This window comes from Anser anser (genome assembly GCF_964211835.1).
Source record: "Anser anser genome assembly, chromosome: 3".
In the NCBI taxonomy this organism is placed as follows: domain Eukaryota; kingdom Metazoa; phylum Chordata; class Aves; order Anseriformes; family Anatidae; genus Anser; species Anser anser.
This window is the reverse complement of record NC_139722.1, coordinates 96,672,789-96,698,727: the sequence shown is the minus strand read 5'-3', so window position 1 is coordinate 96,698,727 and position 25,939 is coordinate 96,672,789. Positions and strand designations below refer to the sequence as shown.

The window sequence follows — 25,939 nt, the reverse complement described above, 5'->3', positions numbered from 1 at the left end:
AAATAGATATTCATAAAGGTTCATTCTGTAGTGCAATGTTTTTCTGTCTTCACTGAAGATACACCTGATGTGGTGCTCTAGATGATGTCACGCACATTACAACTCTGCCGCAAAACTGAGGCTAGCAGCATTACAGCCATATTGGCTGCCTGGAATCATGAGCAGCAGCATCTTTAATTAATGGGCAACTTTGCAGATATTTAGACTGTATTTTGGTAGATTTAATTTAAAACTGCCCTGAACTATTACAAGGTCTAACTCCTGTTCACATAAACATGAACAAGATCAAGGCAAAATCATCTTTACTGGGTATAGCTAAATCCCACCTCAGTCATGTCTCTTGAAGCTATGGTGATAGATATCCCAGGGTAGGCAAAAGGTTATGAAATTGCTCCATTATGCACTCTCTGAAATGGAGATGAGGTGGCTGTGAATCCTCTACAGCAGCCCAGGGACTGAACTAACACATGAGGGCAGCTGCACTTCATATTTTGTGGGAGGGTGACATCTGATTCTCACAGGTTATTGTAGAAATTAGTTTCATTAGTCCCTTTTCTCTGGTTTAATTAATAAATGGATTTGGCTAAAGCAAAGAAAACCATATAATCTTTCAGAGCAGAAATTATCATCACATTATAGATTTAATACTCAGAAACTTTGGGTGACCCACCTGGACCACATCTTTGAAAGCCTTGAAGTGATTTTTCCAAATGAAATTCTTTCTCTATTTTGAAAGAGTGCCTTGGGAAATGAAGTCCATGGTTCTTCTTGTATCATGTGGACAATGCATAGGCATATTTTTCCATATCATAAGAACACACAGGACATTTTCCCACTCCTCTAAAAATTGAGTTAATGCAGAATGATTAATGCATCTGTTTGGACTGTCAAAATGCTCATTGTAAACTTGATGCATCATTAAGCCTAAGTACATTGCAGGAGAGGATACAGTCCAAGGAACAGAGTTTCTTTTCCCTTGATTAATAAAGGCTTGGAAATCATGCTTAAGAGCATTCTGAGGTCCCTCAAGGTCAAGAAAAAGATGTAATAATTAGGAATTAGAAGTGGTTCACTCTGAGGCATTAGGCAGTGTTTCAGCTCACCATGCATTGCTCAATAATTTACTTTAAAAACTTCCACACAGCTTCTTCTGCGCTTCCTCTCCCACTCTACAATGTTTTGTTTTGTTTGGTTTGGTTTTTTATCTTCAGGAGGGACAGTTTAGATATTAGGGCTACCCACTCAGTCTACATCCCATTGAGGTGGTTTGGCAGAGCTGTTGGAGGGAAGCATGCACTTAATTCTTCTGTAAAGTGGCTGTTTCATGGGAAATATTGTGCAACCCCCGACAGAAATTAGGGCAACAACCCAAACTTTTTTGCCTTTTATGTGTGATTCTTGATTTTGGAATCTGTCACCCGATAATGCAAGTGGACTTCACAAGGTTGTTATAAAACATAAGGAAAGGTCGGGTTTTGTAGGAATGACAAGGTCAGGTTTTGTAGGAACTATATGCAGAATCAGCAAACATTTGCTGTACAGCCTTCTTCTCAGCAATTTATTTCCAAAATAAATGGCAGTGCTTGTATCAGTACTTAAACAAATTATTCCCCTGACTCACCATTGCTAATAAACTTTACACAAGGAACAGAGGGTGTTCATGCAAAACCAATCAGTGTTTTCTGTCATAACACTGCTGAATAACAACAAAGAGAAAGAAAATATTTATAAAGAAAGACTGTGAAGTCAGTGAGCTTCATTCAGGACCAGTCCAACTGAAGTAGGACACAAAAGTTGGAGCAAGGAGGAATACTTAGGACTCATGGGGATGCAGTGCTGGACCCAACAGCATTGGCTGGAAGCTGGAAACCCTCTCAGCATGTTTGAAACCTTATCTCTTCCATATAGTTCAGTAGTGAACAGAACACTTGCAGAATTCAAAATACCTTTGTTTTGGGGTTTTTAACCCATTTTACAGACAGAGTATGGTGAGAAGGTTCAGCAATGTTTCATATATTTGTTTTTCATACAATTTAATAACGTCTGAAGAACTAGCAACAAATGATTTCAAATGGTTTCTTCAAACAGTAAAACACTGAAAGTACTTTTTTTTCCTTTTTTTTCTTTTTTTTTCTTCCTTGAGCAAGAAAAAGGTCTTTGAAAAGCTTATGCAATGCACAGCTCTGAATGTGTGTCTTGGCTAATGAAACCCCAAGGGTTATAAAGTAGAGCTCATATCACAGGAGCAATTCTAAGGGCCAGAAGCCTATTATTTTGTAAGAATTAATATGGAAATAAAAGCATTCATTGCAGTATGTTTATTAGTAGCATTTTGGTTATATCATCACCGGGTTACTCTAATATCTACTAGGCAACTCAAAAAAGCTTGAGGTTTTACAGGGTGGAAGATACTCAATCTTATATCTCAGGAGCCAGTCTGAAGACACCAGGGTAACATTGCTTTCTAGAAACGAAGATGCTTGGAGCCCTAGGGAAAAAAAAAAAAAAAAGTGTCAGATTCAGGTTTGTCAACACAACAGCTAATCTGATATTGCAAAATTAAGAATTTCAAGTTTTCTGAATGGAAAAAGGGCCTACAGATATCAGTTGCTTTCTGTTCATCAGTAGAAGAATAAAAATTTCTAAAATGGGGTAATAGTGTTTTCAGACCTCAAAATAGGAATTTGAAATACCTACAGACAACAACTGCAGGATCTTTTCCCTGCTCCTTCAGTAATTATCACTCAGCCTGGAAAGAAATGCTAGCTTCAGTTTTTGTTTGAATAACAAACATCTGTAACTGAAAACAAGTGTTAATAAATACATTGATTTCAAATTTCAGTGGTTCACTCTTCTTTCCAATATTAATCTAATGAAATTTACAATTATCTAATTATTTAAAACTAAATCAAAAATAAAATGCAAACAGATAGTCTTTATGTGTACAAAAATGTAGGTAACTTTGCAAGGATTGGCTACAGCAAAATACCGTTACCAATGTAAGGAAACCAATCTGAAATGCCCAAAACTGAATGAAGCTTTAGTGAAAATATGCAGTGGAAAAAAATATAGAAAATAAAAAGTCAGGAAAAAAGCTTTAAGGAGAAATTGCTAAAAGAAAATGGGAAAGAAAAAAAAATGAGGAAAATGCTGTTTAAAAAGCTAGAATTTGAAATATCATATTCCACCTCCACGGGAAACAAATCCAGTGGCTACTTTTTCATAGACAGAAGGGTAAACACTCTGACTAAAACACACTGGATTCCAAACAACATTGCCAATGCAAATACCACCAGGAAATACGAGCTGTGCACAACACTTGCCCCATAGTTGGGGCAAGTTGTTCTGGCTTTTACAGGCACAAAATACTGTACACGGTGTTCAGTAATGTTACACCTGAGCCATGCATATTGACAGATTTCTAAATACCACTGGTGTAGCATTCGGAGGGCTGGCCAGCCCAGTGAGAGGCATGCTCATGGGGCATGGGCTGCCTGCCCAGGGGCTTTCTCATAGATGTTTGTTAAGCTCTTCAAGTAAGGCATCTTTTGAGGTTGGTGATTCATCTTTGAAATGCAGAAAACCTACAATGCATCTTTTTTTTTTTTCTTGGTTGGTGTCCTCTGTCCCTTGCTGAGGGAGAAGATAGAGTGATGGAAAATTGTTCTTAGACTTGATAAACCCTGCACGGGGTCCAAAACATACACCTGGGATACCCTGCAACTCTTCTTCCTTGGAGTGGGCTTTATTCAATATCAACATCAGTTTATCTGCCTTCACCTTGACATGCGATTGAGATCATGTCTCTCATGCCAAAACAGACCTGAGTTGAAATAGTACTCAGCAAACCTGGCTGAGGCTGGGGAGTGCTGAGACCCAAGAGCAAGCCCATTGGAGCCCATGAACTGGGTTGCTTTCTTAACAAAGACGTGTCCAGTCTGCCTCTGGAGCAGCTAGCACTACTGGGAGTGTTGAAAGTTAAAGTGAATGCAAGGTTGCTTTAGGTTGAGAATTTCAATGAGTTTGGAAAAAGGTTATCTTTCTTTTTACTTTCATGCTGTCTTAAAAAAAAAATAATCCTGTTTTCTGAAGAATTGCTATGGCTCCTCCACACCCTTAAGATGCTCAGAATTATAGTTATTAGGAGAAGAAAAGATGAAATACTTTTGTGTCATGTTTCCACTGATTCAAAGAAAAGCTTACTTGAATATTCTTCCTTTGATGTAGGAAAGAAAGGTAATATCAGTCTTGAACTCTTTTCATGGATGAATGTAATATATACCAAATTTGTGTCAAGAAGAAACATTTCTCCCTTTTTCTCTCTCCTCACCAATTAATTTTGCAATGAAAAGACAACATTGTCCCTTATTAAAATTCCTGAGTTCATGGCCCACTTTTTTAAAAGTGTGAGTTAAAATAAACATACCTTGACTTGATCACTGCCTTCTATATATTTGAAAAGGTGGTCTGTGAAAATACTTGTGAGCTATGATTGCGCTATCTCACGGAACAATTAGTTTGTTAGTCTAGAATCTGGAAACTAGTCCAAACTAGGAAATACTTAGATACAATATGTACTTAGGTTGTGAGCATGACTATCTGCAACAGCATTTTAAGGTTCATGAAGTGCTCAGTATTTTCTTACTCAACAAGCAATGTCTAGCCATCTTGGTTATTGCAGTGGGGTGGCAAATTTCTGTTGACATCTATGAATACAAATGTAATGCCAATTTCCCTGAAGTTCAGGTCTTGACCCCAAAACACTTGTTTTCTATGCCACAAATAAATCAAGTAATTACTTGATGCTAAATGTCTGAAGGTAGATGTTACAATTTTAACTAAATGCAAATCTTTCTTATTAAGAAATATAAAAATATCAGTCAAACAAACAAAAGATAACATCATGTGTTTGAACTAATCACTTCACAGAAATCAAGTGTGGATAATGTTTAAAATGTTATGCAAACATTGCACTTTGGCTTCAATGCCTATTAAAACAGAAAACTAGAAGGTGGGGTATACTTCAGTATACACTTGAGTAGACACCAGAGATTTTTATGGTGGAGAAGACAAACAGAAAACCTATTTTTGTATTTCAGGAGAGGACTGGCCAACCTGTTTCTAAATAAAAAATAATTGCAAAGTGTTCCCAGCATTGCAGAAATCTTTTCTTGTTTTTCCCTAGTTCTATCTTGAGAATGAAAAACAGAAAAGAATGACATTTTAAAAATTATCCAGTGTTAAGGTTTTGAACATACCAAACTTCTGAATGTGAGATTTGAAATACATTTATGCATAAATACATAGATGCTCTTAAGTGTAAGAGCAGAGAGCAAAATTAAAGCATGGCACATTGTGTGGTCATTGGGCAGTTTTAGAAGGAACATCAAGATCCCTGACTTTTTTCTATCTGTTAGAATATATGGGCAACATTTCATGAATTTTTGCTCTGTGTACTTGATTATTGTTATTTGCTTTTACTACTTTCATGTTGCATTCATTAATAGGTAAGCATTCTACATTTTGGTGTTTTTTAGTTGTTGTTGTTTGTTTGCTTGTTTGTTTTTTGAATTTCAGTAAGACCTAGTTGAAAATGAATTTAAGTCAGAAGTTCAAAATGGTCATAGCAATGGTCTCCAGACAGCAGGTTCCAAATCATTCTGCCTGCACTCTGTGCAAAGTTAGCTCTTGGTTCTTCCTCCCTACTGAGCTGCCTGACAACAGAAACCTCCAATATTGAAAATGCAGAGTAAATTCTCCTGAGAGTGCCTGACAGAAAAACAAGGTGTGTCTCAGATGGAAAGCTTAAAAAGACATTTTTAATGTCAGAGATTTTGCAAAAAAGTTTGCTGTTATAAGCCAATGGTTCAGTAGCATTTTCAAGATCAGGAAATCCTTTCACTACAATGGATACTTTGTAATGCCAACAGACAGATCCAAAATTACACTGTGACTCATCCATCAGGCATTCAAACATTTTTACTTTCTTAAAATGTCTGGAGTTTGAATCATCCAAATCTCCATCAAAAGAAGAAGCAAGCAAGCACTTTCTCCTTTCTGATGGGATGTTTTGACAAGAGGCTGTGTCTTTCGCCAGCAAACGCAGAAACGTGTGGCATTCAAAGGTCAGTAACAGCAGTCAGCAGTGTTTGCAATATCCTGGGTGCTGATCAGGCTGCTAACCAACTTGTCTCTACAGATTTTTACCTCTAATAGAGCCTTGCAAAGAACAAAAGCACTTTGGCTATGGTAAGGTATGTGTACATCATAATGACTTTGTACAAGCTAAGTACTGTTGAAATTAATCTGTTTAGACAAGTTCTTCATCTGATTCACAGCTTAATATACCCTGAAAAGGTTTCAGCAGGGTTTTCTTAATTTCCTGTGTTGCTTCTTATTCAGACATTGCTGATATGAAATTTTTAAGGTGAACATGGGAACAGCAGGGATCTTCATCACTGGCATTCATGAAACCCCACAAATTTCTTTCAAAAGTGATTTTATTCTCCAGTGCTATTCTAGAAAGCAACAATAATGAGTTCACAGGGGGGTTAAAGATTTAGTGCATAGATATGTAAAGTTGGTGCTCACTTGTGTAATCTTACTAATAGTCCTTGAGGATTTATTTTAATTCATGAGAATGTCTATCAAGTTCTTTTTGTTTCTCTTTTCACTTACCTGCTGCACTGTTCATTACTGAGCTCTTTTTACCTGTGAGTAGTGGAAAATTGAGCCATAGGTGGAGAAAGCTTTTCTGAGAGGGATGGGGTTTTTGTCATAAATTTCAGTAATTGCTATATAAAATTAAATTAAAATTGGTATGAGAAGTACTGCATCCCAGTCACTGGCCTGAGGTGGGCTGTGTGGGCACCCGCACATACACCGTGCACCCCAGGTTTAACAGCATTCTTACAGACCATCCACCTCCTTCAAGCCAACAAAAATGGTTAATAATCAAGAACTGTGAAATGTCTAGGCTCTCACTTACAAGCCAAAGGAAGCAAATTAACTGCGTATGTAGTTACAATTTATTCACCTGGCTTTCCTTGAAACTAAATATAACACATCAGATTTAAGATGCTGATCCTGCAGGCTCCTGCAAGCCCCTGAAGGACTGTCTAATTTCACCACAAAAACCAGTTCCTTTCAGTGACTGACACAAAGCTAATAATGAGAACAAAGCAAACAAATGTATGCTTGATTGAAGCTTTATGACTTAAAAGTTGGTATTATTGAAACAAAAGTATTCAACAAGTTTATTTAGACCTGATGATAATTTTGATTTAATTTCAATGCTAATTATTTTTTCAGTTCCTTCATTGCAATAGTGGCTCAGTAGCTATTTGCTACAAGCCTAACAACAAATTTTAAATTATCTAGAATTGCACAATTTTTTTAAAAGTAGGTCGCATATCTGATTAGAAACAAGCCGGTTCACAAAATTTTAATATGCACACAAAGATTAAACTGTAACGAGGAAATTACTGTACAGCTGGACATAAAAACACCCAGCTGCTCACACAGCCTGGGAGCTCATATTTTCAAATGCACCAATGGCACAAGAAGGCATACCTGAGATTCCATCCTTATGAATAGAAAGTACAGGCTCTCCACATCTTTTAATACACCTCAAACTTTCACAAAGCGGACATTCAAATGCTGTAAAATAGGGCATAAACAGTTGTCTGTTAACTGGACAGGTACATCATGGCTCATACACTGTGCCTCAATCCTTTCATTTACACAGCTGATTTGCATCTAACTGTAGTAAAATTTTGTGGGTGTTAAATATTTAAGTCGATACCTAAAATTAGAAGCCTGTTTTTTAAATTTCTGTCAATTATAATGAGCTTGACAATAAGCATTTACCTCCACAGAGTATACCTACCACATTTGTTTCAATATCAGCTAAAACATTACAGAAAAAAAAAAGCTCTACCATTTTCTACATCAGGCTGTTAATCCAGCAAAATTACTTTTTCAGATGTAGAGATATACCTGCAATATAACATTTCCAGTCTTTGTTCACCTTTGTTCAAAGCTAGAATATACCTATATAAGAACTACCAACTGGAAAGTACTGGTAGGACAGCAGATTTGCCGAGGGGTGGATTAAACCGTGCAACCATAAAACCCACAGGAGCATGTTTTAACCACTCTTTCTGGAATAATTTGTCCTTGTCTACCCTAGCAGTCTTATCAAATGTAGAGATAGTTTGACTGCAGTCTTTACTGATGCTCACCAGGAACAATAAGTGATATTTTAAGATAGATCATGACTGTGGGCAAAATCCTGAGCTCCCTCTCTCTATGGAACACTACTAATTTCAGTGGGCAGGCTGCAAAAGACATTTTTAATCTAATTGTTTTGTTTTGTTTGAAAATATAAATATATATATATATATATTTAGGAAGTATTAAATGACAAAGTAGATTGGCACTCTTGCTTTAGATATCAGTGTCAACCAGCACCAGGCAGCATTTCAGCTTTCAAAGGAAAGTTACAGCCAATGAAAGTCATTACTACATGCCACTGACTTGCAGGGAAAACTATTTCCACAGCATTATCTACTCAACAGTCATAAGGGTGGATGTTTTCCTTTGTGTGCTTTTGCAAAGTCCACAGTTACGAATACTCACACAATAATAGCTTGAAGCTTGACTCGTTGAATTGAACTGTAAGACACAAACTTCGCTGAAACAGGACATCCATTAGTATAACAATCTCTATTAGACAGCACATAAATGGTTGTCACAGTACAATAAAGTAACTTTGAATAAAAAGCAATGAACTTTGAAACACCACTGCAGTGGAAACTAACCGTGAAGTCTGCATAATAGTAAAGCAAACAAACAAAACTTACTGGGAGGGAACTCAGGCTATTTCTCATGTTTTCCTCTCTATCAGCCCTGTGGACCCATGAAAAGGAAAGAAAACATGATTAATGCCTCCCTGAAGTCCACCAGTCACTAGATACCAGATTGTCCTTTCGTGCCTGTCAGTTACTAGCACAGGCTGGAGCTGAAGTTGGGATTGTCTCCGTTTTGCCAAACAAAAAAAAGCAACAGTCCAGCTGGAGGAAGGAGAACTACAATCTATCTCTCTGCTCATCCTCCCTCTGGTCCTGACAGCTTATTCAAGAAAAGCTCAATACTAGTAGAACATGCAACACAGAAGGGTAAATTTTATTTGAAGCAAAATGTGTGACGAGTATCCCCAAGTACAGTTCAAGGCAAACAAAGAGCCCAGCAGTATTACTACTAAAATTCTCCCCTAAGTGGCAAGTGGGATTCTGATTTTCTAAAATTTTATACTTAATATGAAGACCCACATGGTAATGACCAGGAAACAAAGTAAGAAACTAGCTTTCCAAGACCTTTGTTCAATGGGAAGTGTTTAGTGCAACGCAGATTGACATTTGCTCTTTTGCTGCTAAGAGTGAGCTCTCTCCTAGAAGAAGACATTGGCAGTTTCTTCATCCAAAAGACAAATGGCAGCCACAGCCAGCAATTTCCTTCAAGTTCTCCAGACAGCCCTATGACCCCCATTGACGTGCCAGTTGTCCAGCTTCAGTGTTATTCGAAGGAGACTTCTTCAGGGATGCAGAAATGGCAAACCTAAATGGGAGACAGGGATCAAGTGTCCATCCAGATCCCACAAAATGCGGACTGATGATACCAGCATAAGCACCTGGCAAGTAAGAAGATAACCAGAGGACAAGAAGAAGACAACCAGAGGACTAACCAGAGGAATCTAAAGCAATTATTTGTAAACCTGTAATCAGTCATTTACGGAATGAGATGGTCATGGAAATAGCTGCATCCCGTCCTGTGTTTTAACAAAACTCATATTTCAAAAGTCCCATCAGAACATTTCAGAAGTTGGCATGACGTGGAGACCAGCTCTGGTTCTGAACCCCCTGAGCTCAACCTGGGTAGTTCAGTGGTGTCAGAAACACCCAGAGGCTGCTGACACCTTCATATCTGCGCGCACATTCATGGCTATTACAATAACCAGCAATGTTTTCCTTTCAGGAAAGCAAAAAATACTCGGGTGAACAAATGAAAGCTAGGAGAGAGGAGGTAAAATATTTCAGCTCTCAGTTACTTTCCAGATGATCTTTGCTGGTTACTGCTGACTCTGGACCACCCCAAAACATCCTGTATTTTCAAAGGGAGTCACCTTATTTTCAGAGGTGACAGGTTTCAGTCACCTTATTTTCAGAAGTGACAGGCTAACGGTGTATGAGGAACAGCAATGGGACTTCTTCAGAAACAGTCCTAGAAGAAAAAAACAAACAAACAAAAAAAAAAAAACCAACAACATGCTTTTGCACTCTTTCTTTGCACCTTATTAAGAAGGCATAAAACTCTCTTTGTGCTGTGAGTGTCAGTAATTGCAAAGCAAATAAGTCCTGTAATCATGCTCTACAGGTCTGTTTCCTCTGTGAATCTCAAAGTACTTTACAAAGGAAGAGAAATATTGCTATTCCTATTTAAAGTGGATGGTTCCCATTTCACAGATTTAGTTACCATACCAGACAATCCCCTCCGGCAGCAGTAATGCTTCCTCAGTTTAGCTGTAGGTATAAAGAGGATCAGCCTAGAGATGCATTTTAACCAACATGCACGAGAGAAGCAAACACGTGGCTCGAAGCATTTTGTTTCAAAGTCTGCATCTCTAGAGGACACATGAACATTGGAGAAGATCTCTCTCACAGACACATGCAGCCCAAACACCTGTATATTCTTTTGGGTTTATTTCATAGGATGATTTTTCTTTCCATTCTGCTCTAGCAGCACATCTTCCTGACAACTGGAAATGGTTAGAAAACAGCAGGAAAAAGGGGGTGGGAGGGAAGCGAGGGAAAAAGAGAATATCTACATGCTGCTTTAAATATTTTCCAGATTTGAGGTTTAAGGGTTGGGGGAGGAGAAGGAGGGGCCTGTTTTTATAAAAAGCATGGGAATCCAAAAGTTGAAATCTTTAAATTTCCAAATGCTAAAATTCAATGGCACTAAGTCAAAACAGATGTTTCATTTTGTTTCTGCATTTTAAAAATGGATGTATGTTTGAATATTGTCATTTCATAGCAACATATTTTGTTTTAAGAAGTGTTATAAAAAGCTCCATTTTCCTTCTACTTGAATTTTTTTTGAAAGCAACTTCCGAAGGGAAGTTTCAACAAGAAAAAAGAAGGGGAGTTATGACCTCCCCTACCTCCAAGCTTGAGTTTAATCCACAATGCAGACAGCTCCAGCTCACCTTGTGGTCTTTATTATGCTGTGCTCAGAAAAAGAAGGACCAAAGAAGGGTTTGGGTATTCCCTATTGGACATTATCTGATGATATAATGAATTAGGGGCATTGCAGACTTTACCTTTTACCACTTATGATTTATGGGGGAAGAATAGAATATAAAGCTGAAGAAGAGTAGAGCACTTTTTTTTTTTAAATTTATTTATGTTGCTATGTAGAAATAGTATATTACTATAATACCATCATTTCATAGCTCTGAGGTGTCTTGTTTTGTTTTTCTTTTTCTGTCAATTTTCTCAAAATGTTTAATATACTTTTTATAGTCAATACTTGACATTTTGTACTTTAGTAAGATTTTTTTTGAAAGATGGTGTTATTGAAAGAACCTTAAAGCAGTTCATGCTTTACATATATACATATTACATACTTACATATTACATATTTACAGATATACATATTCAGTATATGCAAATGCACATTAGACTGTATTTTCATTTAAAATATATTTTAATACAACATACCTTTAATACAAATGCAAATAAACACATCTTCTGAAGACTGACTTTCCTTAGCTTAACTGTTTTCTATATTTTAAATGCCGCTTCAAGGATGATATAGTTGGCATATTTGCAAAGAAGTGTAAAATCTTTTATAATTTTTTAAACTCTGCAAACCAATTCCTTTGTAAAGATTCGTACAACACCACAGCAACATTTATGCAAATGTGCCCACTGAGATGAGACTGAAAGACTGGAGAAAGCAGTTAAAGGGATTTTTTGGTATAACAGATAAGGTTAATCTGAAAGAATTTCAGAAGGAAAGAAAAATGCAGTTGCAAAATATGGATTTAATCGTGTGGATCCTGGGGGGGGGGGGGGGGGGGGGGCGGAGGAGTGAGGAGAGACAGAAGGGAAAATGTACCCAAAGATTCAAGCAAAAAAAATGCTAGAACTGCTTTGCAAATGACAGAAATAGCTCCTGTGTGCTATTTTTATCTTTAGCAAAGTAAGTCTAAGTAGCACACAAGAGCCCAGGGTCAGACTTTTAAAACACAAAGAGTGGAGATAAGATGCATTGGGTGCAGAGAGAAGTGTGTTATCTGGCATCTGACTCCCACTGCAAATCAGGAGGCGAGCAACCCATTTTAACTTTAAAAAGTCAGCCCCCACCTCCACCTACAAGTTGTGTATGAGTGAGTAGTATTTCCTCTTTCAAATGTTTTTCCATAAACCTTCAAAGAGCCACAGTGTACAAGAGCTCTGTAGCAGAGCCCAGAGCACCTCAGGAGTGGAGCAGTGCAGCAGGGCTTCACTCCTTTTCACTGTGACATTTACACCCCATCAGCTGTTGCTTTATAGGACAGCGGGAGAAAATAGATGCATTAAGTTGGGTTCCTTCATAGCTGATCTGAGCCTGTGATTTCAAGGGCAAGAAGAAAACCTGTAGCTTTCCAAAAGGGCAGTTTTTATCCACTCTGGCCCTTAGTCACACACTGCGTGCAAACCTTAGGCAGCCTTTTAATCCTTCCCTGAATTACCATGAAGTAGGCTTGTAGTAGTGCTCCTGTACCCAGAACCACAGTTCCCCAGGCTGACAAAGGGCAGCCCACGCCACAGTGCTGCGAGGGGCAAGCTGTCAAAACCTGCTCCTCCCTGTGCTTCGTGTCTGGTGCTTGGGCTGTCCACATGGAAGCCCAGCACATAGCAATGCTGTGCTTGCAATTGCCTATGTTTAGCACCACTGCCTCTGCCCCGGCTCTCAAGTCTGCTTGCTGTCTGCAGGATGGGTGCATCCCATTTTATTCTGAGAGAGTGCAGCTGATGGTTGCTTTTGGTTTGAGACAGGCAAAGCACTTCTGTCAAAGGGCCAAAGCAGAATAGCAGCTGCGGCCCAAAAAGCTCACTCCTTTTGTTTCCATTGGGATATTCTCTGTTATTATGCAACTCTGAAAGGAATAAAAACCAAAGGATTCCAAACAGCAGTTAAATAATTTTAAGGAAGAGGTTAATACAGACTACGCAGAAAGATACAGATCACAGGAGAGTTTTCAGTATAAGTAGACAAGCAGCCCAGGGTGATAGAGTGAGACATAAAGAGAGCACGTATCTCACTCAGCATCACACAGGAAACTTGTCAGGGTGGTAGAGCTCTCTGAAGTCAAGCTGGCGCCTCACTCCATTTCTCTGACCCTAAGACTGTGTGTCACCAGTCCCTTGTGCCCAGTCCACTTCTCCATGGCTCAGGAGCAAGCTCAACAACAATTGTCCAACTCAGTTTTTACTCTTTGGTTCAAACCTCCCTCTCTTTAAGTGTGTGGTAAGATGAGTCTGCCGTAAGGTAGGTAGTTCTGATTCGTTAAAGGAAATATATTCTTATGACTGTTTCAGCACTGAAGTCTTATTTCAACACTTACTAATATTTGCAGAACACTATTAGGATTCCTTTTACTAATCACAAAATCAGCATTGCTGAAAAAGGTTGCTTTTTCCCTCAGAATCAGCATTTCAAGTTCTTTTTCCCTTTCTTTGATTGTTTGCGTTCCCTTTGCTTCTCAAGCCAGCCCATCCTATTTTCTCTCAAGCGATGTAAAAAGAAAGCAACTGACCTACCACAGCTCAGCTCTTGTACAAACTGGATTTGTGGAGTCGCGGCCTTTGGGAAAGGCGCTTGTCAGAGCAGTCTGGCTGCTTGGCTGACAGTACTGCCTCCCCACAGCCCTGGCTTAGTGCTTGCACTGTTTGCAGAGCTGGACGACATCGTCACACACCGTTAGTTGCCCGAGAATTAAGCAGGTTGTATCATTGTGTTCTCAAGAAATTATTACTTCTCGACAGTCTCTTTGTTTTGAGATTAGCTTCTATTTTACTGTAACTGAGCCACTGAAGAATGTCTTGCAACATTTCATAATTGCTCAGAGCTGATCAAGTGCAACCAATGATTAACAGCACATTCACTGTGGTTCTCAGATGCCTGGCAACCTGCATCGTGACAGCCAGTCCCCAGCATCTGCTACATTTAGAAAATATGGTGAAAAATGGGGCCTTTGTAATGTTCCTCTGAAGATGTTTAAGCATGTTTGCTTGCCGTGTGTTTGCAGTAATCAACTCCATTATTCCTGTGCTGGTGGAACTTGTGAGCCCTGAGCTATGTCTTGGCACCTGCACTCAGACATTGTATAAATACATATGTAGCAGATTTTCAAGCTGCTCAGGACTGGACTAGCTATTGCTTTTGCTTCCTGGCAATCTCTTAGTAAGTGACTTTATTGGCACAAATACTCTTCAGTTAAAACAAGTCTGAAGTGGCTCTTATAGGAGTCTATTTTGAATTGGTATCGTGCAAAATCTTGCTAGGAGCCCAGTTCCCTAAGGTACAGACATCTGATCAAGGAATGTGCTGGAGCACTTGCATCCTGCAAAAACACGCTCAGCTTCACGCTTTTGTATGATAATAAATACTTGCAGAGAACTGGTATTTTGTAGCACCACTCCCCATCCTAAAACTCATCATGCTCTCACTTCAACCCTCTCCCTACTGTGCTTTCCATCAGCCAAGTCCCCAGCCCAGAACAGGCAGAGAAAACCTCCCCCTGAAACACCTCATGAAAAGACAAGATGCTGGGATCTCTGGTGCTGGGATGGTCCTGGCGGGCTGTGGCCCCAGCAGACCAGCAAGCAGCTTCCCTCCACCCCTGCTGGAGGAGCAAATAGGCCCAGCCGCGGTCTGCTCCACATCTGGTTGGCCGCCCCGACGTCTGGCACCGAGTCCACGGGGATATTTGCAGTCTGTCGAGTGGTTTGATGAACATGTCAATATGATGGTCAAGCACGTCAGTTTTCATTTTACGTAGCCTTGCCAAAGTATGTTTTTTATTTCAAGCGAGGCTATTTTGAAGCTCCCTTTCATTCTTCTGTGATGTCTCACGGATTACCGAAATTCATTTTTGGAAGGCTGAAGCGGGCTCTACGGCTCAGTCCCTGCTCCTGCTGGGCTGCTCAGGGGATCCTGCACATGTTCCTCCCTACCCCGAGTTCCAGCACCGCCAGATCAGATGGCCTTCACCACTCCTCTTTGCCTGTATGAAAAAAATCCCACCACCACTCACATTTTGCAGTGTTTAGACATAACTGGGGCCAGGCTCTGTCCCTGCTGGAAATGAGTGGGCAGGATGCGAGTGGTGCAAGAGCTTTCCCACAACAGGGGAGTAACCACAGAAAAAATGCCCCAGCATTGCTGAAGCTGCAGCCAGCCTCTGGGAGGGCTGTCCGCTCATACAGATGAGGACACCCAGGAAAGCTAATCCTTATTAATCTTTAAAGTGGATTGGATAAACTAAATTAAACTCCCACATAGATACTTTTACTCGTCGAAAGGGAAGAAGCGCTGGCAACCACTGTGATTTGTTTAACAGTGTCCACAGGGCAGTTTAATTCAATTTAATTAATTCATTTTGGAATTCACTCCTTTAATTAAATTCAAGTTCACTTTCTAGATATCTGATCTGTTGACAAGCCCTAGATGAATAGCCCTTCAAACAACGTTGTCTGTTTTGCTAACCGAAAAATGGAAGAAATAATTCCAGGACAATGGTATTGCTGAAGGGAAAGGGGCTGTAAAAAGAGCCTGTGCAAGAGCGTGCTTGGCTTTGTTTTCAATTGCAAGCAATTCCGTGACATTTCATATACTTTTATATTTCTGCTTTGGATTTCTAAGGAAGAATTCAAGATGCAATTAAATGATAATAATGTCTCCTGGTTCTGTAAGGAATCATCCAGTTTCTGTAAACCTGTAATGATTTAAAGCTTATAAAAAGCAAGACCAAGCACATTCCCGTAGAGTTATGTGTCACAAATGGAGCCTACTCATCCTCAGGCTCTACCCCAGGTGCCAAGAATGAGCAGAAAGTTACATTTGTTTTTACGCAAAGAAATGCCAGCACTTTTGGTTCAGCGAGCTATAAACTCAGGAGATCCAAGTCCAGCTCATTTTGACAAGATGCTGCTTTTCAGCAGGTTTTCTGTCTTTGCATAGCTGTCATGGAACTATCCCCGCTGCCCAGTTGGATGACTAAAGACTTTAGGAAAAAGAACAATAGGAATAAGAGCTGATAACACAGAGTGACTAATGACTAGTGCATTTATGGTACTGCTGTTTATGGTCTGATGCCCCAACACGTGGTATTTTCATGATGCATGAATACATTTGTGCATAGAAACCATCCAAAGTCTGGTAAAAAGCAGATGCTGAGTGGAAGTCTTCACTTTCTTGAATTGCTCTTTATTATCTAAGAAGCTTTGGGCAACAAAGATACAATTCTCAAAGGGGTTATTAGACATTACCTTAATCCAACAAAGCACTTCAGTACAGACCTCCAGAGCTCTGCTGGCTGTTTAAGCCAGAGGGCTCTGCAGCACCTTGGTTATCCAGTCCCATGTGAAAGCTGCTTAGTGAGGAACAGGAAAATAAAGAGCTTCCAGCCCACCGACAGTTAAAAATGCAGCTGCAGCATTCCAGTAATAACATCCGGGAAATCTCAGCTCCCATAAGATCCCACTGACCACAAAAATCTCCCAAGCTTAAACACTCAGAAAATTGATTGCTGCTACTTTTTTTTAAAAAACCAAAACAAAACAAAAAAACTGTCTAGTGAGAGCAGCTTTATGAAGTAGATTTGTAGCAGCAGTTATGGTCAGTATCAAGTGGATTTCCTCTCTGGCAGGAAAGAGTGATATCAGCACACACTGTCCTCCAAAGGTCTAAGAACACAAAACCTCGAGGGACTGTTCAGACATTTCTCTTGAGCCCTCAAGAAGGGGGAAGCTGGGCATTAGAAGTGATCACTCTGCACAGTTACACAAGCTGCGGCCTCTAATTCGCAACCTCTCACACAACTTTTAGCCAATTTTCAGATCGGACATTGCAGCCCCAGATGCAGAAAGTACATTAAACAGCCCTGTGGATAATCTGGCAGTTATCCATTAAGGGGCTGTTGGGCTTTGGTGCATACATCCACTGTGATATGGGCACAGCAGGTCTTTGCTAAATGTATGGCTGCTGCCTCAGCTTCTCCTCTCTCAGGATACATCTCCTGGGGCTGAGTTGTCCTGAATTTGCCTTTCAAAGTAAGGATGAGTCTAAACGCACAACATAGCTCCAATGTCTCTTTGTCTGCAGATTTTCCATGGGCTACCGTAATGATGATCAGAGACTCCTTGGAGGGTCTTCCTGCCTGGAGGGTGAGGAAGTGCTGCCTCCGTGAGGAGACTTTTCCTGCATTGGTAGGGTCTCTCCACAGCTCTTTCACTTCAGTACTTTCTTCTGGCCCCATGTGGTCAGCAGCGTACTTCACAGCTTTAAGGAAGCAACTTATATGAGCCAAGGCCTCTTCGTTCTCCTCCTATAATTTCTACCTCAATGAGTATATTGAACAAAATGCTGTATGGCTGATCATGCCCCTGTCCCAAACCTTGCCTCAGCCACCTTACAGTTTTCCTTAGCTTTTCCTTTTATTAAAAAACCCACTCGCTTTCTGCCACCACCACCACCACCCCCTGCAGTCCTGTACTACTGGTGACCTTCGCAGGGAGGCAGAGAAAAACCCAGGTGGGAGCCCCACCATGCTGGGTGTAAAGGCAACCTGCAAATGAGAGGGGGGGGGAGTAACACACGGGATAACACCTGTAGACCTGAGCCCAACATACATCATGCACCAGAGCACCAAAATTCCCACAATCTTAGGCAATGTCTGTAGCACTTGTTGACTGATGAGAAGTTCATTTTTCTCCTCCAGGTCTATTACCTGGGCTGATTGTCCTCAGTAGGAGGTGAACTGAGAGCCCAGGCAGAGATGTGCCAGGTGGAGAACTGGCCGTGCCTCAGGGAATATCTGTCAGATGGGAAACTCTGCCTCTTCCTGGGTGGTACTGATTTCAGCATCTTGCCTTACTGACTCCTCCATGGCACTGTGACAAAATTCAGATTTATCAGCACCTCTGGCATTAGGTACTTCAACAACACATGCATATGCCAAGTTCAGCCTGAAAAAAAAATTATATGATCTGAAATCTACGTGCATTTCTTCCCCTTTTGAGATAGCTTTGCTTCGTTTTTAACAATAATTAGAGTCTCAAATGGCCATGACGTCAACAGAGCACATGATGTGGTATTTAGAGAGCAGCAATTACACAGGAGTTGAAGCAAGGTCGGTAAGCAGAAGCAACACATTTTATTAGACTCAGTGTGGTTACAGGAAGAAACAAATGAACTCTGGCCTTGTGTGCACTGAACATCTTCTGAATACCTTTTGTTTATTTTTCCCTCTCTAGAAACCATTCCTTTCTTCTTATTTAATAGAAGGATAAAGAAACAACAGATAAAAAATAAGAAAATGTTGGTTCCACCAGAAATCAGAAATTATATATTACATTTTCTAAAAGTTAAGATGTTAAATAAAATCTTGGATTCAAGCACAGTCTGTTTATACTACCCCAGGTCTCACCATTCAAAATACAGCCCGGTCCATGTTTCTCACTTATTGCTTTCATTTTTTCAAAACGTATTAGCCCATGACTCCTTGCTAAACCATTTATTTGTGCCACACATACAGAAACCAGACCTTTTTTTTTTTTTTGCTTATGCTATTTTTTCCAAGCACATTTTATGTTTTTATGTCACCATTTAAATCTTGTTAAAGATCTACTCTCTGAAGCACTATAACTGCAGAAAATCAAAACTGCAATCACAATATGCTGAATACTTAGATTCTTATTTGGGATCAATCTATAAATCTGGATGAATTCTCTAGTTCTATTTCTGAAACACACGCAAGCACAGATGCAAAAGGAGAGAAATTATTTCAAGACACCAAAACTCAGTGGTAACCGAATCTCACATGATTTCTTTCAACTTCAGCCAAAAGTTTTGCCTTTGCTAATACCAAGGAAACTTGAAGGATTCAGAAAAATAATAGACGGAAATTCTTGCCTGGCAATTGTTTGCTTAAAAGCCAGTTCAGCACCACATAATAATAGCCTGGGGTGGGCAAGGAAGGCATGGCCTTGCTCTCTTAGAAGGGCAGTTGGAGGCATTATAGACAAACAAAGTAATCACCGAGCTGCAGTTTACGGCTCAGTCTAAATCTTTCCACAAACAAAACCACAACGGGTGAATCAGAGATGTAGCCTGGGCACCAGCATTAACATCACTTATTCCCACAGGAAAACGTCCTCACAGGGCAGGGGGCCAGAGGCGCCCACTGGCTCCGGGGTGACTCAGGCCTGGTCCCCACAGCCAGGAGCAGTCGGCGCTGCGGCAGGGTGGGTGGGAAGACAGGGCTACGGGCTGTGCCTCCCAGCTTTCTGGAGGTGTGAGGGAGGGCTGACTCAGAGGAAAATTTGCTGTCTACCAAACTGGGTGACTGCTTGCGGCACCCGGGATTTTCCCTGAAAACTCCTGTTCAGAAATTCACCGGGAGCCTTACTGACTTGCTGGTAAGGGGCCAAGCAGCGCCAAAGTCATCACACAGAAAGAGAAATTGGTTCTGCTTAGTGGATGTCCTCTATTTGTTTTATATGCTGTAGACTTCGGTTTTTACTCAATTAACCCGCCTGAAGTGTCAGGGAAAATTTTGCCCGAGAGTAACTTGCACAGTGCTGTTCAACAGTACCGTGCAATTTTGCAGATAAATAATATTAGTTTCACATTTATGCGAGCATTCTGCTGTGGGCCATTGCCACAAACTGAGCCTCTGTGACAACACCAAAGGAAAATGCAGTAACAGCACCAGGCAACATCTGAGATTACTCCCTTTACAGGGTCTGCCTTGTCTTCCTTCTTATTAGCAGAGAATCTCAAGTACAATTTATATTCAGTTAGCTAAATGTATTTCTGAAATGTCCTTTAAAGTCAATGCATATCTCCTTTTCAGGAAGCAGTGTGACCCAGTGCGAACAGAGAACCTAAAACTTTTTAGTCAACTTTTTTTTTTTTCCCCCTCTGATTTCTATCCATTAGCTTAAGTGGACTTCTTCCCCAGATATTTATATGCATCTAGTTTGAGTCAGCTTCGTTCCGTACTTATTTTAAAAGCTTTATATCACTAAGCAGTCTTTAATGATGAGCAGCGAAAATGTTCTAAAAACTGATGCTGTTCTCCTACCTCTTTCTCTGAAGAGGGAAATTACTTGGTCATTTTTTTTTTTTTTTTTTTTGGCAGGTTCTGCTGTTGTTTACGGTAGCATTAGTTTTGAACAATTCAATTTATTTTGTTTATCTGTATTCAGATTTTGTTTATCTGTATTCATATTCCTGACAGCAGAAACTGGCAGCCTTTTCAGATGGCTGCTGAGCCAATCTGTACTTTGTTGTACCACTGTGCACCTAAAATGAACACTTTCTAAAATCCATCACATTTATCTGTGGTAGCAGTGTGTCTCACAAGTTTCATTAGTGATTACAAATGTGATTTTCCTTTGCAGGAGATAACAAGTCTCATTTACATCAACTTCAGAGTCTTTCCTTGAGAAGACAAAGTGTTAGAACCATTGGACCATTTACAAGCCAAATAAACTATGTGGCAGCAATGGATTTGCTGTTTGTTTCTGAAGCTGTGTAAAAAAAAAAATATATATATATATATTTTTTTCCTGAATGTGATCCCAAATATTTTCAGCTTTTGTGTCTGTCTCATTGCAAGTGCGTTTTTTTTTTTGTTTGTTTGTTTTTTGTTTTGTTTTGTTTTGTTTTGTTTTGTTTTTTCTCTGAGGATTTAAGCAAGTAGATATCTGTGCATACATCGCCTGGCCTGGCTTACTGACAAGGTACCCCTATTTGTCCACAAAGAGACAGAAGCTACCAAACAAGCTGTTGGTTTAAAACATGCTTTTTCCCCTTCTGCTTCTGTTATTTTTCCACTGGCCAGCCCCAAAGTCCATATTCTGAAATAAGTTTCCAGTGCTAGGGTATGCTTTGTTTCAGCAGAGCGGAGTTCAAGGCTTTTCTCCTACACATAACAACGTGAGATCTAAGGCTACTTGAGCCCGGCTACCTTAAAAATAGGGCTACAAAGGAGTCATAAGAAGAAAACCCCAACCAGTCTGCTACAGGAAGGGTGCTGAGTACCCAGAAAAAGCATGGTAGCTTTCAAAAAGAATTTTCATGTCGGTGGGTCACTTACTCAGAGACTCTTTTTAGTGGCAAAAACAATCAGCGGTGACATGATTTTGTTGTTGTTGCAGACACAATGCCTTTCAATTTCCTTTCACTTTCAGGTATCTCTGATGATCTTCTGCCAAAACCCAGGGAAGTCAAGGGCCAGATAAATCCCATCCTCATAACGAGAAACCCAGTGCTAGTGATGTGAGACTTTCCCATGCCAAGCCCTCGATGCCGACGGCAGAGCTGCAGGCTACACCTCCTGCAGGAGGGGCGAGAAGCCACAGGACAGGACGGGCAGGGGAAATGCCTGCAGCTTATTTTACCCAGAATCTGGGCAGACCTGCTCCTTCCTCAGCCTGCTCACTTCCCCTTCATCAGGCACAGAGAGGCAGAAAATTTCTGAAGGTGAATGCTGAGCAAAGTCGAGAACAGCAGGAGAAAATGTGGAGGAGGAGCAAACCATCCTCTGAGTTATTTCATTCACTCAGTCTCCTGATAAGGCCCTGTATCAACCCTATGTAAAACTCTCTCTCACACGGTAATTCTGCATTTCTGCTCCATCCTGTCTCCTGTAAGTACAACGTGCTGCTTCTGCACCAGCAGTTTGGAGCCTTCTCTCCTGCAGTCTGCTGAGCAATTATGGATCCCCTTCTCTAGGAAAATTCACACCACTGCTAGCTGGACTGAAAGCTGCTAAATGAATTCTTCAAGTGTCTGCTAGTGCATATGGTCGCTTCCCGTTTTTGTCAGTGTTCAACCTTCTGCCTGTATTCTCCGCCTTTCAGTCTCTGTCTTTCTCCCCTCCAGCCAGCTTTGCATTTCCTGCCACTCACAGCCAGCCTCCCTTCCCCCTGGAAGACAAAATGGAACTATCCTAACAACCTTTGACACATTCATGAAGAATAAACTTATCTGCAAATATCAGGCACTAAAACTACCCACATCTAAGACAATTCCATTTGGAGACTGAGAAACAGCATAGATTATCTCAGGGAAACTCAGAAAGAAGGGAGCTTTTGGCAGCATTTGTATTTCCTGCTGTATACCCATTCTTCTTCTCCTTTTTTTTTTTTTTTCCTTTCCCTGCAGGGAAACATCGCAATCAATATTTTAAATAGTATTTTTACTTCTTTGATCTACAACCAGACCCATGTTTCCCTTGATTTTGGCAGAAGATCATCAGAGGTACCTGAAAGTGAAAGGAAGTTGAAAGAGATTGTGCTTGCAACAACAGTAACAACAACAACAAAAAAGACAATTTTTATACCCACAGGGAAGGGGAAAAAAAAAAAAAGATTGCCTATTAAACAGCACCAACGCTGATGAAACCAGGTTCTGGTGATCTGCTTGTCTACTTGTCTGTTGCTTGCTTGAGCAGCACACAGCTGTACCAATTATGGCTGAGATGATAAAAATTTCCACCCTTCACCACACAACCAGAAGTTTTTGCTCTGGGCTGAAACGTAGCAGGCTGGCATCTTTGATTTAGCAAATGGCAATTGAGATGGATGCAAGCCCTTAGACATCGCTGCGTTTCCCTGGTGAGCCTATGCTCCCATGCAAACTACATCTAGGAGTGGGAGAGAAGCCTCCTGCTGCCACAAGGCTCTCTTGGAGCAAATGTTCCCAAAGATTATGGCATTATTCATCACAATAGTATCTCTCATTAGCAGATGGCTATCACAAGGCAAGGCTTCTAGGGAAAGACAATTTCTTTTATTAGACTAGTTTCGTATTTGGAAGAAACGAGCAAGCTTTCAGGAACACAAACTCTACTTCAAGGCACCATTTGAAATGGTTTTCAACCCATTTGTTCCCCAGCCATTTGCTCCTCGGAGAGGATTTTCTGTTGTTAGGGGAAGTTCAGCAGACCAATGTACGAAGTTACCCTCTCCCAGAATTTGATCTGTCAGATTGATCTTACACCACAGATGCATATGTATCACGTAGCCATGATGCCTCCTAGTGCAGGAACTGGTGGGACATTTTTTAAACTTTTTTTAAACAGAGGAAAGCTGGTCCTGCCCCAGCAATGAGCACCCTGGGGGCTGCAGCAGGCAGGGAGCACCAACTGGGACAGGAGACAGGTGATACTGGTGTGACAAGGGAGTTCCCAGACCAGGTCTTCCTTTGGGGCTCCCAGGAGACCGTCATACAACATAGTCCAGCACAGTTAGAGAGCACCAGGGGCTTTCCCATGACCCCCCTCACAGCCCGTTTGACTGCCTGATGCTGTGTCTTCGTGATGCCAAGCCAGCGACGGGGAAGAGTGCTTCCTTCAGGACAGACACCACAGTCTGTGGCAGTGGAAGAACTCCAGCCACTGCAGCCGTGCGCACGCCCTGTGGCTGACGAGAGGCGTGGAGGATGTGTGTGACGCCAGCAGTGGGTGACAGCCGGGGGGCAGATGCCGTGGTGCCAGCAGGACTCAGCATCACTCACCCAGCGAGGGACGTGGCTCACGAGGATGGAGCCACCCCAGCAAGCTGTCACACCGCTGTCTGCACACATCCCTCTGCTTCAGGACAGGCTGTGTGCTGCTCTGCCTACCTCTTTAATCGTCTTCACCTCCTCTCGAGCACCTTCTTGGTTTAAGTGCCAGACTCATGTTGCAATCACCTCCCAAATTCTTTTTGATGCCCTTTTCCTGAATGCTGAATCTTCACAAATTAAGCATGCCAAAGCTTGTGTGCATCTTTTTCTTAGTGCACTTCCCATTTTGAGAAATACAGCCTGACCATACAGAAAGGTTAGCTTGTATATCGTTATCAGAAGCTCACGCATCTTGTAATTTTCCTAAAATCTCACCTCTTGGCATACAGCAAGGTTTGGGCTTTCTGTTTTGCTAAGTACAGTTCTAGCCCTTTCAGAAGTAGAAGTGGAAGACTTGAAAATGAAATGCTCTCTGTTCAGAAAATAAAGGACAACCAAAACCAGAATCCACGGTTATTATTTTAAAAATACATGATGTCAAATCATCTCATTTTTTTTTGAAGGCCTGGGGCTGGCAACACAAAACCTGCCTCTAATTCTCTGAGTTCGCAGAGTGATATATCTGTATTGCAAAAGGACAGCAATAGAGGTTCATTCTCGTCCTGTAAGCATCCATCATCACTCTGCAAGGCACAGACGCACACACACCATTTCAAGCAGTCTGGGCCACATCCTTATTTAGAGAATAGTCTCAGCTTCCTTGTACGTTTGCTCTGTGCATGCTCATGCCATGCAACACATTAACATAACAGTTGACAGAATTAATCAGCAGTAATAGAAGCACTTGCATGACTTGACCCGTATAATCTCTTTGAGGACATCTCTCTCCTGCCTGCACTTTCGCTCACCCTGTGCTTTTATGTCTAGCTCCCTTATTTTTACCCATCATCTGCAGGGCAATTTGAGCATATTGCAGCATGAGTGTGATTACTAAGCTACACAGCAGAAGTTACTTTTGGCAGTGGCTATTGTAGAGTGGGTAAATATAGCTGTAAAGCTGTTCTCAGGCAGCTTTTTTTTTTTTCTTTTTTTTGTCTTTTTTTCCCTCTAAATGAAGATCTGTATCAGAAAAATGTCACTCAGTTTGAGACTAAATACATAAATGAGTAAATAAATCCAATTAAGTTTTGGAAAAAATTATTAATAAGAGGTAACGCAAAAAAGTTCTTAAATAAATGGAAGGATTTTTTTTTTCTTGGAAATGACCGCAAGAGTTATTACGCCTGACAGCAGATGTTACTCTTCTGTCCTTGTGTGTTTTGTTGTTAACGCAGTATATTTCATCTAATCAAAGGACACCAGGACAATGAAACATTTAGACCAGGGCAATGAAAAATTTTATAGACCTGAGTGCCTTTCTTATGATAAGAAATGAAAATATCTGATCTTATTTCATGAGAGAACATGAGTAACTCAAGAAAGCAGATAGAAAGGACCTTTCTTGCTCAACAACAACAAGAAATAAGGGAGTTCAGATACAATCCAGGTAGAAAGGTGTTTCTCTCCCTGGACAGACGGCAGAGGCAAACAAACAACAGGAAATTCCTTTCCATTAAGCTGCACATATGCATGCTTTTTTTCCCTGGGAATACTGGCTTGTGTTACTTTCTGAGGGCTTATTGCATGAGACCTGTATGGGTGGGACCATCCGAAGGGAAGCACTGCATTCTGAGCATCCTGCTTCTCATCAGCTGGCAAGCTCTGAGAGCAGGTCTCGGGCTCTGGGCTGGCTCTTCCTGCTCCCATGGGGGCAGGTGACACCCAGGATGCACTTGGAGCATCTGACATTGTGGCTGACATGGAGCAGAGTCCTTTCTGCCCGTATCTTCTCATGCAGAGGGTGTCACTGTCTAACCCTTATCAAGAAAGTTAAAGTACAGGCAAATGCAATTCCATATGCTATTTTTAAATTTGCAAGTATGCAAATACACAAGCAAGTAAGCATGGCCCAGGCCCCTTGGTGTGCTGCCAGGATATAGCTGCAAATCTTGGGGGTTTCTGGATCAGGCAGTTCATGACTATTGCCATTAAA

General features: G+C 40.8%; 2 long non-coding RNA genes across 3 annotated transcripts in view; one reads left to right on the top strand and one right to left on the bottom strand.

Annotated features, from left to right (window-relative positions):
• Nucleotides 1-996: 996 nt before the first annotated feature.
• LOC310896504 overlaps nucleotides 997-25,939 on the bottom strand; it is a 55,453-nt gene continuing 30,510 nt past the window's right edge. The window contains exons 2-3 of the long non-coding RNA XR_014581557.1: nucleotides 7,573-8,910; nucleotides 997-2,488 (exon numbers count right to left, since the gene is read on the bottom strand). This is a non-coding gene — a long non-coding RNA (uncharacterized lncRNA). The remainder of the gene's footprint in view (nucleotides 2,489-7,572; nucleotides 8,911-25,939) is intronic.
• Nucleotides 4,933-10,442, top strand: LOC310896503. Of its 2 annotated transcripts, none has more exons than XR_014581555.1 (2): nucleotides 4,933-6,125; nucleotides 8,909-10,442. It is a non-coding gene; the product is annotated as an uncharacterized lncRNA (long non-coding RNA). The 2 variants fall into 2 exon arrangements; XR_014581556.1 differs by having other exon boundaries at nucleotides 6,119-6,254.